Source organism: Sturnira hondurensis, unplaced genomic scaffold (assembly GCF_014824575.4).
Source record: "Sturnira hondurensis isolate 20B ecotype Veracruz unplaced genomic scaffold, ASM1482457v3 Scaffold0016663, whole genome shotgun sequence".
NCBI classification, from domain to species: Eukaryota; Metazoa; Chordata; class Mammalia; order Chiroptera; family Phyllostomidae; genus Sturnira; species Sturnira hondurensis.
In genome coordinates this window covers 15522423-15537656 of record NW_028089294.1, presented here as the reverse complement: position 1 = coordinate 15537656, position 15234 = coordinate 15522423, and the positions used below count along the sequence as shown (strand labels likewise).

The following is a 15234-nucleotide window of genomic DNA, read 5'->3' as shown; positions in this document are numbered from 1 at the left end:
TGCAGGCCAGGTCGGCCCTTAGAACAAATGGAAGGGAGGAGATCCATCGTTTCTTACACATTTTCACATCTAGTATTGGGAAGAATCCCCTATGGAGTCCAAGCAGCTCCTCCATTCTTAAAATAGAGAGTATTTGCAAAGGACTCATCTCCAGAGAGACAAAAACCTTTGGTTAAAGAATAGAGATGAACGCACCCTCTGTGGTGGAGCCCAGGCATCTTGGAAACCTTTCATGCTTCATACAAGAAGTTCTGCTTTTATTCTCTCATCCTTTGGGGTTTAAAAAAAGAAAAAAAGAAGAAGGAAAACACATTATGTACTGTGCACATACTTCAGTGATGCATATCGTATATGAATGGTATTTTTTCCATTTTTTCTTTTTCTTAAAGCTTGCATATTTTTAACATTTCAAGAAATATTTGAGTATGACATTATCGAAAGCTTCAGAAGTCTCACTTGACAGTCTCTCTTCCCCAGACCTCACTGAGGTTTGCCATATTCCCGTATGGAACGTTAGGGCCTTAGAGCGGCTCGGTAACAGGTAGAAATGTGGGCAGACACCGCATTTCCCCCTGGGGGTTCCTGCCTTCCTGTCCCCTCAGGTTGTCACTGCAGCCACCACGTTTCTTCCTCCTTGTGATCCTTTTTTATCTCTAGTTAATTAAAAATTAGCTGTAGGGTCTTTAATTAGTGACTATATGAATATGAAACTATGGGCCAACTATAGTGAGAACTTTCTTATTAACCAGTATTTGTCTCTCATATTACACTCACATTCACACACTCGTACACTTGCACATACTCATACTCACACACTTGCACACTCACACTCACTAATGCACAGAATTTTAGAGCTGGAAGGAGCAACCATTAGAGATTAATGAGTTCATCCGCTAATCCATTAATAACTTTCCTGCTTAGATTTAAACTCTCCATGGTATTCTTAATTAATATTTAAAAGTGAAATTAAACTTGATGTATGTTGGGGAACTCTATTCTTGGGAAGAATATATATAGAATGAAGAAGGTCGTGATTAATCTAGGAAGCCAGTTTTTTTTAAAAATCTGTGTTACTTTTTTTATTCAACAACTCAATTGAGTTGTAATTGACATACAATAAGCTATTCATTTTAAAAGTGTATAATTTGATTCATTTTGACGTATGGATACACTGGGAAGCCATCATCATTAATGTAATAAGCATACCTGTGACCCCTAGAACCTTCTTTGTATCTCATGTAACCCTTCCCCACCCCAGACGGCAACCAATCTGTTTTCTGTCACCAGATTGGTTTGTATTTTCTCACTTTTTAAAGAAGATTTTATTTATTTACTTTTATAGAGAGGGGAAAGGAGACAGAAAGGGGGGGAGAGAAACACCAGTGTGTGGTCGCCTTTTGCACACCCCCTACTGGGGACCTGGCCCACAACCCAGGCATGTGCCCTGACTGGGAATCGAACCAAGGACCCCTTGCTTCGCAGGTCAGCACTCAATCCACTGAGCCACAGCAGCCAAGGCTATTTTCTCACATTTTTATGTAAATGGAGTAATACAGTATGTTTGCCTTGTTTGGTCTGAGTTCTTTCAGTGTTATTAAGTTGTGGCTAAAACAGATGAAGCTGCTCTGAACATCTGTGTATGAGTGATTACGTACATTTATGCTTACATCTCCCTTGCATAATCACCTGGAAGTGGAATACCTAGGGCAGATGAAATGTGTGTGTGTAGCTTTTTTTGTTTTGTTTTTTAAATATATTTTATGGATTATGCTATTACAGTTGTCCCATTTCCCCCCCTTCACTCCCCTCCACCCTGCACACCCCTCCCCCGCTATTTCCCCCTTTTGTTCATGTCCATGTGTCGTAAGTTCTTTAGCTTCTACATTTCCCATACTATTATTGCCCTCCCCCGTCTATTTTCTACCTACCATCTATGCTACTTATTCTCTGTACCTTTTCCCCCATCCTCTCCCTCCTCCCCTCCCCACTGATAACCCTCCATGTGATCTCCATTTCTGTGGTTCTGTTCTGGTTCTAGTTGTTTGCTTAGTTTGTTTTTGTTTTTGTTTTAGGTGTGGTTGTTAATAATTGTGAGTTTGCTATCATTTTACTGTACATGTTTTTTATCTTCTTTTTCTTAAATAAGCCCTTTTAATATTTCATATAATAAGGGCTTGGTGATGATGAACTCCTTTAACTTGACCTTATCTGAGAAGCACTTTATCTGCCCATCCATTCTGAATGATAGCTTTGCTGGATAGAGTCATCTTGGATGTAGGTCCTTGCCTTTCATGACTTGGAATACTTCTTTTCAGTCCCCTCTTGCCTGTAAGGTCTCTTTTGAGAAATCAGCTGACACTCTGATGGGAACTCCTTTGTAGATGACTGTCCCTTTATCTCTTGCTGCTTCTAGGATTCTCTCCCTCATTTTAATCTTGGCTAATGTAATTATGATGTGCCTTGGTGTGTTCCTTCTTGGGTCCAACTTCTTTGGGACTCTCTGAGCTTCCTGGACTTCCTGGAAGTCCATTTCCTTTGCCAGATTTGGGAAGTTCTCCTTTGTTATTTGTTCAAATAACTTTTCCACTTGTTGCAGTTCCTCTTCCCCCTCCGGTACCCCTATAATTCGGATGTTATAATGTTTAAAATTGTCCTGGAGGTACCTAAGCCTGTCCTCATTTTTTTGAATTCTTATTTCTTCATTCTTTTCTGATTGGTTGTTTCTTTCTTCCTTCTGGTCCACTCCATTGATTTGAGTCCCAATTTTCTTCCCATCACTATTGGTTCCCTGTGCATTTTCCTTCATTTCACTTAGTGTAACCTTCATTTTTTCATCTAATTTGTGACCAAAACCAACCAGTTCTGTGAGCATCCTGTTCACCACTATTTTGAACTGTGCATCTGATAGGTTGGCTGTTTCTTTGTCGCTTAGTTGTATTTTTTCTGGAGCTTTGATCTGTTCTTTCATTTGGGCCAATTTTTTTGTCTTGATGCATCTGTTATGTAGTGAGGGGCAGAGCCTCAGGTGTTCACCAGGGTGGGGCAACCCAGTCGCAGGGTCGTGACACTGTATGTGGGGCAGGGGTCCAAGATGGAACAATGGCACTTTCTCCACTCTCTGCTGGATTTCAGTCACTTCCCCAAGCAAACTGGGCCCTTCTGGTGCTGATTCCCAGGTGGGTGGGCTTGTGTACATTCTAGGACCCTGTGGGTCTCTCCAACAAGCTCTCCTGTGAGGCTAGGAGTCTCTCTTGGCACCTCAACCCCCACAGGTGTTTTCAATCAGTGTTTTGAGGCTTTTTTTTCCAGCGCTGGGGCCCTGGGTTGTGCAGTCTGGCCCGCTCCCCCGTTTCGCCTGGTTTATCTGCATGCAAATGTGGGACTGGGTGCACGGTGCCCCGAGCCCTCGCTGCCCTGAGTCCTCTCCGCCCCTCCTACTGGTCTGGATGAATGTGTCCACTTTAACTCCTTGGTTGTTAGACTTCCATACAGTTTGATTTTCTATCAGTTCTGGTTGTTTTTTGTTTTAAAATTGTTGTTGTCCTTCTTTTGGTTGTGCGAGGAGGCTTCCATCTTGACCGGAAGTCTTATGTTTGGCTTTTAAGGCCATCGTTAAACTGGTTTTCAAAGCTATTGTGACATTTTATATTTCTTCCAGGCTCCACATCTTTGCTGTCACTTGTTACAGTTGGTCAGTCTTTTTAATTTTAGCCATGCTCACAGGTGTGTGTGGTGGTGTCGTGTGGTTTTCACCTACATTTCCCTAATGTCTAATGTCCAATGTCTTTGTACACACCCTCTCTGTATCTGTGGTGAAGTATTCACATTTTTAAAACTTTTTGTTTGCTAATATTTTAAGTTGTTAGTTTGTTTTTATTGGGTTGTCAGAGTTGTTTGTTCCAGTTACAAGTCATTTGTCGGGTATGTTGTACAAATAGTTCTACCAGTCTGTTTTTTTTTCTTAACAGTGTCTTTTGAAGAGCAGCCATTTTTGATTTTCGAGTTCAATTTGCTGATTTTTATTGATTTTTTAACAGTTCAGTTTTTGCGCTGTAATCGAGACGTTTTTGTGACATCCAAGATCCCTAAGAATATTTTATTTTCTTTTAGAAGTTTGATAACCATAGCTCTTACATCTAGGTCTGTTTCAAGCTGGTTTTTGCATGTGACATGTGACCCAGTTCCGGGTTTTTGCATGTGGCTATCCAGCTGTTCCAGCACCGTTTGCTGGAAAGATGATCCCTTGTCAAAACTCAGTTGACCACATAATGCACGTGGGTCTATTTCTGGATTCTCTTTTTTGTTCTTCTGATCTGTCTGTCCGTCTTTACACCAATACTACGCTGTCTCAATCATCATAGCTCCACAATAAGATTTGAAAGCAGGTATTGTCAGTTCTGCAACTTTGTTCTTCTTTTCCAAAGTTGTTTTGGCTCTTCTGTGCCCTTGCCAGCAAACTTTTTCAGTGCAGGCTGTAAACCAAAAGCATAGGAGATCCAAGAACTGAGCGTATTAGCCAAACACTTGGTAAAAAAGGAGCCGGACTAGGTGTTGGGGCCGAGATGAGGTCCAAGAGCACATCGTCCTGTGGGACTTGGGGCTGCTTGTTGGTGTAGGTGTGTTGTCCTCCCCTCACCCACATCCTCGTTCACTGTGAACTGTGGTGATGTCTCAGGGAAGCATGCATCCTGCTCCTTCTTTGCCTCCCACTTAGAGGCAGTGGCTAACGGGGGTGGAGCAGAGATCCTGAGAGGACTGGATTAGGTAAAACTTTCACAGACTGAAGCTCTCACCACGGAGCTGTTGCCACCCTCTCCTCTACGCACTCCCCACCTCCAGGTTTTCGATCTTAGTGCCCTGTGCTATCGCCGGGCCTGGGCTGTGGCTTCTCCTGTCTGGTTTGGCGCCCTGGCTCTCACTTTGTCAGGCTTACGACACTCTGGGACCCGTGTTTGGGAGAGCGCCCTGGCTTTGCATCTCTAAGCTCTAGACTGAGGGGCCCACCAAAGAGGGTGTTTTTCCTGCTTGCTGAGCTCCTAAGGGGCTCTAGGATCCCACACACCACCCCCCAGTGGTACCTGGCTGTGCATGACTCTCCAAGGGACCTGCACGTGAACTCCCATCCCCGGGCCCACTTGTCCAAGCCCTTCTTTACCCTTATACACCTGTTCGATCTTTAAAGTCCCCCCAGGCAGGTCTTACTTAGTATCCCTCCTTTCCAGGGAGGTGGGGAAGCTGAGTCCCCAGGAAGTGAAATGACCTGCCAGGCTAGTAAGTGCAGGGACAGGCCTGCCTGGCCCCCTCTCAGTCCAGCCCCCCAATTCCCCCATGCCTGTATGCAGGGAGGACTCAGGGCAGCCTCTCAGTAGTCTGACGGCACTGTTGTCACTTAGCTTTGGGACCAAAATGAGGCCTATCACAGGGAAGAAGAGCAAGTGGGGTTACATGTGATTTATTTCTGGATTGTTGACCAGACCCTCCTGTCTGGCATCTGTGGGCAGCCTGGACTTTTCTTCGTAAAGGTGGTCGTGGCCTGCTGGCCTGTCAACTCTACCACTTTGGGATTCAAAGGGACTCTGCTAAGGAGGATGGGTGACAAAGGGCCCCTCTGTGTGGCTCTATTTTAGAATGCTTTCCCGGGGCCCCTGGGCTTCTCAGAAGCTGGCAGCCACGTTCTCTCTGCCACATAACTCCCTTTGAGGATCATCTCCAGTCTCCATGGTAACTGCAAGTTGGGAGACAGCCGGCTCTGTACTGTGGCTTTGTATTAAACACAATGAATTTAAATTGGATGCTCAGCAGTGAAGATATTCATTCTGGATTAGAGAGAAGCCTGGAGCTCCTCATTTCATAATTTTCCATGTTGGCACAATGCTCAGTTTTAGCCCTGTAATTCGAGCCCAAGCCACGCCCACCCCTCTGTTTCTAAACTCCAGTGAGGCGCAGTTTCACTCTGGCAGAGGCATCTCCGGGCCAGGAGTCCTGTCCAACGCCCCCCCNCCACCCCCCCCCCCCCCCCAGTCAGGCCCACTCTATGAGCTCTAGAAGCGGCAGCTTAATGTATAGGAAACCTGGGGGCTCTAGAATCTGATGGGCCCTCACTCCTTCTGGCTGGCTGATTTCCTCCCAGCCTGTGTTCTTATCTGTACAATAAGAAGAGCAACCTGCACCCCACAGAATCATATTTTTATTGTGCTAAAATATACATAAAATTTGCTATTTTCATCATTTTAAGTGTACATTTCAGTGGCATTAGGTACATTCACAAAGTTGTCACCCCGGTAATTCATCTCCAGAACCCTTTCATTTCCCCAGCTGGAGGGCCTGACTTACCAAATACTAACTTCCCCCTCCCACCTTCCCCAGCCCCTGGCAGCCACCACGCACCCCACTTTCTGTCTCTGTGAATTTGATGGCTCTAGGTCTCTCACGTAAGTGGAACTATGTGGTATTTGTCCATTTGTGCCTGGCTGATTTCCTTTAGTAGAATGACCTCAAGGTTCATTCATGCTGTGCCAGAATTTCCTCCTTTTTAAGGCTGAATAACATTCCATCGTGTGGATACTGTGTTTATCCACCGATCGACACTTGGGGTGCTTCTACCTTTTGACTGTGTTGAACATGCTGCTGTGGGTCTGGGGGTGCGAGTGTCCGAGCCCTTGTTCTCGGTGACAGAGTCACCCCGAGGGTCGATGGGATAATGAATGTTGAGAACCTCGCACAGAGTAGGCCATGAGTAACTATGACTTTCTCTCCAGAAAGTGACTTTGGTGCAGGAGCTAACTGCCACAGTGGTCCAGTGGCTTCCATGACAGTGGTGTCACTCTTTGCTACCAGGCTGCTCCTGTGTCCCTGGGACACCCTAATCGGCCGTGCCTGGGAGTGAACACAATTCATCCCAGACTTTAAAGGGAACATCTTAAGTATGGAAATGTGCATGGAGTCTCATGATAAAAGCCATGCCTGTTTCGCATTCCTCCCACTGGTTGGTAATCACGCATTCCTAGTTCCAAAATGAGAAGCGTTAGGGCTGATGCTTATATGTCCTCATCAGTTGTCTATTTCCTGTGCACCCTCTGGGAGACCCCAAAGCCTGAGACCCCAGGCTGTGAGATTCTGGGCTTGGTTACTATTTCAGCAGTACGAGGTCTGTCCCCAATATTACAGAAGAGTATGGGACTTGGAGCAAAAATACCTAGATCCCGGTCTGGGCTCGCCTCCAAAACCCGAGGTGATGAACCGTGACCCACGTGGTGTTTATGACAACGGGGCAAGGGCAGTGCTCCGCTCTGCCAGTGACCCACACTGCGTGCTTTGGTGGGGAAAGGGACCAGGCCCTTAGGCTGGTTTGCAGCTGTCTGGGAGGTTCCCTCCGGTCTGGTTTCTTCCAAAAGTGTCTACGGTGGGCGTGACTCCCCTGCTGCCCTGGCCCCTCCTGCAGTGACATCCTGGTTCCCCAGATCCCTGTAGATCCTTGGAAATTAGCCTTTCCAGGCTGGGCCAGTGGTTCTGCCTCCTGCACCGATGCATGAGCAGCCTGGAGAGAGCCAGCTCCCCGTTGTACTGAGGAATTTGTGGCAGAGGGAAGGGGGCAGGAGCTCTCAGCTTCTCCCTGCAGCGTGGCGGTCCGGCCTGCTCTTTATGGTGAGAATGAAGGGGGGAAGGGACACGGGCATTTTGCGTGGATTTCAGACCTTCCTCTCTTTGCGCGGCAGCTGGCAGGGAGGTAGCTGGCAGTGTGGTGTGCGCCCAGGGTCTGCCTGTTGGGCAGGAGCCGGGCAGGCTTAAATGAAGGCTTTCTGAGCCCATGTGCTCACTGTCCCTGAGACCCCAAAGCTGCCCCAGGTTATTCACCTGTAGGAGGGGGACCTTATGTTCCTCAGGAGGGCCTGCACCTTAACTCTAGAACAGCTCCCCTCCCCCGGGAGCCATTGGACCAGGGCTTCTTGCCTTGTAGGAAGGTTTGCTTGGCTTCCATAGCCCCATCCCAGCCTGGGCTTCCTCCTCCCTCTTGGCTGTTTCTACCCAGTCTCCCTCCTGGTTTTGCTTCTTAACCCTCCCTATGTGGCTGCCTCTCAGTGTCCTATCCCAGTTCACCTTCTCCTTTTAGCTCCCTCTGTCCACTGAATCTGGTGCTGACGACTCCCACATTTATAGCTACAGCCTAGACACCTCTGTCACCTCCCCCAACTCAAGGCATTCACTCTCTTATCCCAAGGAACCCTCCTTCCAGCAATGGCACCCCATCCTCCTGAGCCAGCACTCACTGGCCTAGGACCAGGGGACTCCTCAGTGGTACAGTCAGAACTCGAATCCAGGTCTCCCGGCTCCAGAGTTCAGGCTTCTCCCACCTGAGCATCCTGCCTCCCCATATGCCATCAGAGAATCAGCTGCATTTCTAACCAGCTTCCAAATGCAAATGGCAAGCTCTGGGCCTGCCCTGGGACCCGTCCCCATTTGTTGGCTATGCTGGACCTCGCCTGGACCCCGTTGCCGGCCATCCCTGACCCAACGGATCCCACCCTCTCAGCCTGGGTTCTCTGCCCCAGCTCCTGCCTCTACAGAACTGGCCTGTTACAACGGCCGGCGTGTTCTGTATGCCTCTCTAGTATGGTCTTCCCAAGCCTCGTCTCGGCTCAGACCAACACTCCTGATTTCCCTCAAACCTTTCCTCCGGGATATTGGCATTATTTCCTGTCTTGCTAAGAAGTCTGGGACCGAGGAACTGGGCGCCTTCATTTCTTCTCTGTGTCACCTCTGATCACCTCTTCCCCTATGCACCCCCTCCCGATGGATGGGAGGAGGTGTCCCTCTCAGCCTAGTAGATATGAGTATCAACCCTCAGATCCCTCGTCTGAGTGATGGAGATAATGACGGGCCTGTTGTGAAAGTCAAACAGGCACAGAAGAAATGCTCAGTGGACGTTGGCCAGGATTAGAGGTTTCATCTCCACCCCAGTGTCCCTCCGGCCACTCTGTCTGAAGATGCCTAAAACTTCTTCCCTCCTAAATTCGATTGTTCCTCTCCTAGTAGTATTTTTTCAGCCACACAGTGTGAAACCTTCCCCATTATTTACATTGCCTCCTCTTCGGTCGTCAAACCTTGCCTCTTCCCAGGAACAGGTTTCGCATGTGTCCCGCCGTCCAGTCCCTGGACTCCCGGCTGTCACCTCGGCGCTGCAGCTGAGCTCAGTGCTGCAGCCACAGTCACATTCCCAAGTCTGACTTCCATGGCTTCCTCTGCCCGGAAGCCTGCTGGGGAGGGGGGTGTGGCCAGAGTCCTTCCAAACCCCACTCTCCTGAGCTCCCTCATGACCGTCACCTCCATCAGCATGAGTGGCCCAACTGTGCCAGCCAGAGGGAATCCAGGTGCAACAAGGCTCATTCAGTGTGGTCCCAGCCAGACCTGCGTCGGCCAGAACCAAACAGTCTGTTCTAGGTCCTCTAGCTGCACGCGCCCCAGCATCCCCACACCGTCTGGGGGCCCCTTGTGCTCCGTCACACTCACCGTGTAGCTCTCAGCCCACCCATCCTAAGGCGTTCGTCCCTTCCTCTGCTCCTTTGAACCTGATGCTGCCGTCATTTTGAAGAACCTTACCTGGTGATGCACGGACTCTCTTTTCATTTTGAAGTTGTTTCTGTTAAAAGTGAACTGTTTTCTTGTCCTGTTTGCTAACTGGCCCCTTAGCTCCCTCAAGGTGCTTACATTTCTCACTTCATCTAGAGCATCCCACACACGTAGCAGACAGCACGTTTGTGCTACAGAAATGATGCTTATTCATGAACTGGGTTATCACAGTATTATGAATCACTACTATTCATTGGCTCCTACTGTGTGCAGGGATGTGCCAGGTGCTTTACATGCATCATCTCCTTTAATTCTCAGAGTGACCCCAGAAGGGATGTGTCATCATCCCATTTTACAAGTCAGCAAATGAAACCCAAAGAGAATTCAGTCGCTTGCCCACGGTCTTACAGTGAGTAAGTGCTGGAGCTGGGATTTAAACCTTAATCTGCCTGCCATGAAGTCTGATTCCCGTCACTGTGCTCTTTTGCCTTTAACTGTATCACGTGCCTTTAAGTGACAGGGACAGTAAGTGTGGGAAAAGGTGCCTTTCCCAGAGGGTACAGTGGACTGGCCATTGCCTGTTTCCTCTGTAGAAAGTTCAAAGAATGATGTGTGCGTTTCAAAAATGGTGATGCTTGGAGTGAGAGCATCGCTCCGTCAGGACCAAGCCCTAAGGTGGAAAGTTCAAGTTTAGGGTGCAGCGAATTGCAAACATACGACTTGGAGAAAACCAGGCAGCTGTGGGATGGGCTCAACAGGCTGCAGATTGTGGGTCAAGAAAACCCTGGAGAAGCGTGTGTCACCAGAGGGACAGAGAGGATGTCCCAAGGAACCCATCACTTGGATGCCCTGTAGAAAAGCTGGGGGTGGGTGGGGGGGTCAGTGTGTTTTGTTTGTTTGATTTTCAAAGAAAAGGGGGCACTTGGTAGAAGGCACTGGGGAGACTCCAAAAAAGGACGAGGCTGTGGTCAGCACTGAGGCATCTGGGAAGGGAATTACCAGAGAAGGGGTCAGCGTCCTGGCACCCCCCCCCCAGGGGTCTGGCCGAGTTGTCAGTGAAGACCAGTGTAAGCCTGTTAGGAGCCCAGTCTCCCCAGTTCAGGCCAGGGTAGCTGATAGAAATGAGGGACTCCTTGTGAAAAGATTAGTAAGAATTTCAAGGTGGCAACAGCAGGACACTAAGCATAGAGCCCTTCCAAATGCAGGGCCTGTGGGGACTGCCCGAGCCACAAGCCCAGGAACTGGCCCTGCCTGGGGGGCTTGTGTTTCAGTACTGGGGGTGGGAGGAGGGTGGGGAGCCAGACATGCTACCTACTGAGTGCCAGGCTTGATTCTAAGTCCACACACGCATCTGCTCACTTGGTGAAATGTTCCGGTCCTTCTCTGGAGAGTTTTTCATGTCCCAGAGTGTGCTGGTGCTTAAATGCTTGCTTTCATAAAATAATAATAATGATAATAATAATAAGAAGAAGAAGAAGAATTTAAAAAAAACAAAATAAAATATTTTTAAATTAAAAAGAGAGAGAGAGCTGGCCTTCCAGAGGGTCAGTAAGCAGCCGACAGATCCCTGACGAGAAGGGAGAGAAACCTCCCAGCTGTTCATTTTCCTTCTCTCGTACTTTGGGAGGATCGTTTTCATGTGAAAAGGAAAGGAAGTGGTTCAGCAATTCCCAGGGAGGCAGACCCATCGGAACAAACGATGGCTTTCCCAGCTGCGCTCAGAAATGCGGAGATGTTTGCATCGCACTTAGTTTGCAAAGCACACCCATGCATCTGTCTGTTCTCAGTGGCTAGTGGGCCCTCTCTAGCGACCAAGTTGCCCTTAATCTATTCATCCACAATAGATGGTAGCAGACCCTGCTTTTCTAATTCCAGTCACCGTGCCTGGCAGTAAATGTCATGAACTCGGAAATGATTCCATGCCTGGAGCAGTGTTCATACCGTGAATTAAAATGGATGAGAGAAGTCTACATAAATAAGTCTTAATGATACTGAATTTTTATTAAAAATGGAAGTTGCAAAAGGAAGGGACAATATGATACCATTTGAATACATTTTATAAAAGATTTTATTTATTTATTTTTAGAGAGAGGGAATATTATTTATTTTATATTCTCCCCCTTCCATCAACCAATTGCCTCTCATAGGCCTGCAACCCAGGCATGTGCCCTGACTGGGAACTGAACCCACAACCTTTTGGTTTGTGGGATGATGCCCAACCCACTGAGCCACACCAGTCAGGGTTCTATACATTTTTTAAAACTTATAAAACAAATATAGTCAAATCATAAAAACATGGATGGAGGAAATTTTTATCAACCGCAGGGGAGAAGCATGGGAATGGGAAGGAGGGCTTCAGTTATATTGGGAATAGTTTATTTCATTTTTTAGATAAAAAGACATGGAGAGTAAATACGGCAAAAATGTTAACCTCTTATATTTGACTAGTGGGTTCATGGGTACATGTTGTATTATTTTCTATACTTATAGTGTATGACTGAAATGTTTCATAACTTTAAAAGTATTTTAAACACATAACTAAATTTTAAATAGTTTTAGCTTCCTCCAAATTTATTTTAAAATGTATATTGTGAAAGTCATGTATTCTATTAAATAAATTTCAGAAAATCATAAAAAATAAATTGCTCAGAATCTCATCACCCAGAAAGGGTCATTGTTAAATGTTTTGGTATATTTCCTTCCATTTTTTGTTCTTTGTTCTTTGTGGGGGTGTGTGTGTTTAAACATTTTTGTTCTTTGTAGGGGGTGTGCTTAAACATAGTTCTTTGTGGGAGTGTGTGTGTTCAAACATAGTTCTAAAGCATCTTGGATATACATGTTGCGTTCTGCCTTCTTCACCCATTATAACATCACCCCTTTTCCACGATATGATAAGCTTAGCTTCCGCGAGCATCATTTCTACTGACTTCCATTGCACATCTTCCACAGCTTGCTTAACCAGCACCATTTTGCATAAAAACAGTTGTGAGCACTCAGCAGTTGCATATTCGTAAACATAATCCGTCTGGAAGCATGAGGAACAGGAATGGGTCGCGCTCGCTGTTGCTCTCCTCAAGGCTGTTCTGCGGGGGTGACAGGGACAAGGTCTGTCACATCTGTGCTATCACATTCCCGAGGAGACTGAGCCTGTGGGCATTCATCCCGCGGGCAGGAACCGTGCATATTTAAAACGCCAGCTCTGTGTCGCTCCCGCCAGCCAGGAAGCACGTGCTGCAACCTGCAGCTGGGGGAGTGTTTGCTGATTCCATTCAACCCCTATTTCGAGGCCTGCATGACAGCAGAAGTACTTACTCCAGATATTTGTGTGCCCCTCCCAGCTTGTCAGTGCTCTCTCACCCATTCCCATCCTCTCCTCTCCAGGCCCCTGAGAGGGGAGGTACAGAGCAGGCACACAGCAGTAAGTAGGAAAGTCAGGACCACCCTCCAATGCTCCTGACTCCTTCCAGAACTCCTTCAGTGACCGCCCTGAGACCAGGCAAGAGGGGCCATGTCTGCCTAGAGCCCGATATCCCACTTCTAGACCACCCTCTGGGTCCCTGGAATCCCCGGGAAGGCCTGAGCTCTTCCAGGGTCTGAGTCCGTCCCCCTCGGGGCCAGACCCACCAGCGTGTGCCCACCTGGACTCACGGGCAGCATTTGTGGGGGGTGAGCAGAGCTTAGACCTGGGGGCTTCAGCATGAATCCTGGGTCGGGGGACCTGGTCCGGGGGCAGGTGCAGAGGCCATAGGCCAACTTCCCCTACAATGTAGCGCAGAACAGCAGGGTCTCTGAGAAGTCTGAGTTCAGGCCTGGCCTCGTGGTCGTTGTGACAGTATGCTGTCTGAGTGAGAGGCTAGACTGTATTCTGTGTGACAGTTTGAGAGCTGGATCTGTGACTTGACGATTGAGAGATTTGGTGCGTGGACCTCCTTTTCCACTCTAGCTCTAGGACCCACAGATTTTAAGAGCACTCTTTTTTTTTTTAATTTAATTCTTGTTCAAGTACAGTTTTCTGTCTTGTATTCCCAGCCCTGCCCCCCCGCCCTTAAGAGCACTCTTATTCCACTCCTTTTCCCAGGTTCCCTTTTTTTAAAATCTAAGGCTATTGTCTTACTGGGCAGGGGGGTGGGGGGGCGGGGGGCGGTGCAAAGGAAAGCAATCTGGAACCACAGAAAAATGAAACAACTTAGTGTTTGAAATCCCAATATATGAGACTCCCCCATGCCCATGTGTAAAAGCAAGAAACACATTTCAGGGCAAAATACGTAGAGTACAACCACCTGCTATGGGGATGAATCAGCCCAGCACAATCCAGCCAAGTCAGAAATAGAAGCCAGCTAGTAAAGCTACAATCTGCTGCTCTCCCCATTCTCTCCATTTCTTCGCGCCCTCATCACCGTTCCTCCACAGGGGCCGCAGGACTGCACCCTCTGGTGGTCGCTTTAGGCTCTGCAAGAAGTCAGACCCCCGGGTTTCCCACTGCAGCCTGGCCTACCAAGAATCAGCCTGGAAAATCGACTTTGCAAGAATTTTCATTTTAATTGTTTTGTGGCCACTGAACTAATTTTCCTTTTGGTCCTTATTCCCCAACAATATTTCTGATTTGCAATCAAGAACTTAACTGAACAGAAGAGCACGAAATCGTTAAGACAATTTCATTTCTCTCCGACAGAACACAGACAAACAGCTAAGTTCTGAGTGATTACACACACACGTTAGGACAAGACTTTACACAGTCCACAATGTGCACTTGACTCTCACAACTCTCCGAGAAGGAAGCTATTCCCATCATGTAGGTAAAGAATCCTTCTCTCAGAGAGGTTGAGGTACCTGGCTGAGATCACCACGCTGGGAGGGGGGATAGCAGGGGCTGGAACCTGGATCTGACTCCCAGTCACTGTAAGGACGGACCCGAACAGAAGGACTTTTTACTCACCAGGAAAAAGCGAGGCGCCACATATTATCAGAGCCCTCCCAAAGTCTCTCATATTATGAGGTCCTGTCTCAATTACTTTAGTTTTAATGACGTTTTGTTGGAGAATAGCACATGAGGCCGGAACAGCGACCTTTGGTCAGTTCCAGTTTTGGAAACTGGTGGAACTCACCCGATCAATTTCAGCTTTAAACAAAAGTGTGGGGACTGGGAGATCTTCATACAGATTTAGTCATTACTCCTGGAGGTAGGCTTTGCATTCACACGTGAGGCTTTTTAGAGGTTTCCTTTCCAAGTGGTATGTTGTGGAGATTATGAGCAGGGCAGTTTTTCACTGATAAACTCAGACGGATGGAAGTGAAGTCAATGCGCCCAGGAAACTAAAGACAAGGACCCTGGTGTTGAAGATGCAAAAGAAAACTTTGGGTAGAATTATTTCATGCCATGTGAGAGACTAAAACAAAACAATGCATCCAAATTAACATTTTATTTATTATGGTTTAAATGTTTGCATGCAACTCAGTGAATAAATATTATAAGTAAACATTTGATCATGTTTTGTAGTATATCATATCATATGTAGATATTTGATCATCATCTGTATATTCAAATTGGCAAAAAAATGTGCACTGGGGTCTTCTCATTGGGAAGCAGGGGTGGCCTAAGGCTTGAGCAGCACACGAAGTGGTTTTCCCGAAGCCCCGAGCTCCAAGCCTCAGCCCAAGACGAGAAAG

General features: G+C 47.4%; 1 protein-coding gene across 1 annotated transcript in view; it reads left to right on the top strand.

The window, feature by feature from the left end:
• The window catches only part of DPYSL5 (dihydropyrimidinase like 5), an 81174-nt gene that overhangs the window by 42700 nt on the left and 23240 nt on the right, over window positions 1-15234 (top strand). The gene's annotated exons all lie outside the window — the stretch shown is intronic.